Source organism: Felis catus, chromosome B2 (genome assembly GCF_018350175.1).
Source record: "Felis catus isolate Fca126 chromosome B2, F.catus_Fca126_mat1.0, whole genome shotgun sequence".
Classification (NCBI taxonomy): Eukaryota; Metazoa; Chordata; class Mammalia; order Carnivora; family Felidae; genus Felis; species Felis catus.
Genome location: NC_058372.1, coordinates 89,700,051 through 89,702,484, shown reverse-complemented (window position 1 = coordinate 89,702,484; position 2,434 = coordinate 89,700,051).

Here is a 2,434-nt window from a genome sequence, read left to right as displayed (position 1 = left end):
CAGTGTGCTTATGTCCATCCTTCCTGTGTATTTATGACTCTCAGTAGCATGGAATGAAAGTGTAACCATTCAAATGCAATGAGTTTAAAATGCTAACTTTAGTAAGATGTAAAATATTTGTTCACGTTGGGAGTATAGAAAGGGATAGTCTAAGATCCCTGAGCTCCATGGTTATGGGTGTTACTTCAGCATATTATAAACTAGTCACTGATAAAAGGGCCATGACTATTGACTGAAAATTCACCAAGGAATCTGGCCTTGCCATCCATACTTTGGCTTCACAGCAATAGTGCTCTTGAGATTCCTAGGAGGGGAAAACCTTATCATGAAGTGTTAAATTTGGCCATTTTTTATCTACAAAATTTCATATGATTCAATCTAATGCCTTCAATAATCAGCTCCATCTGTTAGCGTAACAGTTACCATGTATTGAACATATGCAATATGTAAGGTTACATGTAACAAACCCATGAGGTAAGTATCAACCCAATTTACTTAGGCTCAGAAAGGTTAAATGATAGGCTTGATGTTGAGCAGCTTCATAACAGCTGGGCTAAAATCCAGGTCTGTCTGTTTCTGTACTTTTAAAGCACACCTTGGCAACCTGTACTATCATACTGGAGAGTGTCAATTATTTGGGAGGGGGGAGGATTTGCTTTCTCCTACAGTGCCATAAGAAAAGGACTGATTAAGAAATTGGTTGATGGTTTAAGAATATTCTTTTGCATTTAGCTTTGTTCTCATGCTTATGAATTACAGAAAGCAGTACATGCGTTTTAATAATAGTATTCTTCAGGATGTGAGGCATACACTCAGATACATTCTCTTTAGGTTACAGTATATGTTTGCTCAAGAGTACAAAAGTAATTAGCCCTTAAATGTGTAGATGTTCATTATAGCTACCTTTTCTTCTTTGGGTTTGTATAAAACATGCATTTTGTACAGAAAGAAAAGAAAGAAATGATTTTAAAGACTGTATTCTCAACAAAGGTAAACACTGCTATTTTATTTGTGGATGAAATCTATAAACCCACCCACTTCATCTAAATTCATAGAATCACTTGCTCCATGAATGTCTTAAACTCACTTTTACTCAACCCTTTACATGAAAGAGTCACAGAGACCAACTTTTTTAACAATCTGATTTCCATTTTTATATCTCAATTGTCAAGACATATGACTTTTAACCCAGTGTATTTGGTTCTAGATCTTTTAGAGACCATTTTGAAACAAGGGAATATATAAACGCATATCTCGATGAAAGTTCACATAAATAACGTGATACATATAGGTCACATTGAGGCATTTTAGTTCTGTAACTGAGCTCTGCAGAGCTACACCCAGAGCCTAGATGCTCCTTTACAACTTCAGAAAAAGCTGTATCATGGCTACAATTCCAGGGGCCTTTATTCTCACTTTCCTATGGTGCAACAGTCAGGGTTCAGTGAATAACCCTGACATCTGAAGACCCAAAACCATGGGTCATCAACAGATGTTGTCATTTGGTAATTGAAAAATAGTTGAAGAGTTTATCTCCATCATCTTTTTTATTACAAAATATATTATGATTTTAAAGATTAAAATTATTTTAAACCAACATACATTTTTCTAATAGCATTTCCAATAGATATCAAATAATTCCAATATGTAAATTGGTCAGTGATTTCTTTTAATTTACATTTATTAAGAGTTGTAAAGAACTTTAGCATTTAATCAAAGTGCAAAATAAAAAGGATGACTATTAAATTCATTTTTGTGCTTTATGTACTTTTTCTATGTATAAGTAAACACACACACACACACACACACACACACACGCAAATTTGCTAAGGTTGTTTGACAGAGATTCTCTGTCTTGTATTTTTTGCCCATGATATGTATACATGTTTATTTTCAAGACAACATAATGATCAGTTTCCCATATCTAATTAATACTTGGGTATTTGTTATTACTTACAATCATAACTGCATCCCTCCTCTATGCTTACTCAATTTAAGGTACCTCATTTAAATTTTGACCAATTAATATAAATCAGTGAATGTTTGAATATTAATTTACTTCTAGCCTACAGCTTGTATTTTTTATATGAAATTTATTGTCGAATTGGTTTCCATACAACACCCAGTGCTCATCCCAATAGGTACATATTCCTAAGGATTTCGTATTTCCTTAATATAGTTTCTCATGAACAAAGCCTAAAGAGCTCAGAATTAGTAAAATGTACCCTAAATATGGCTAATAATTAAAAGGCACCTAGGGGCGCCTGGGTGGCGCAGTCGGTTAAGCGTCCGACTTCAACCAGGTCACCATCTCGCGGTCCGTGAGTTCGAGCCCCACGTCGGGCTCTGGGCTGATGGCTCAGAGCCTGGAGCCTGTTTCCGATTCTGTGTCTCCCTCTCTCTCTGCCCCTCCCCCGTTCATGCTCTGTCTCTC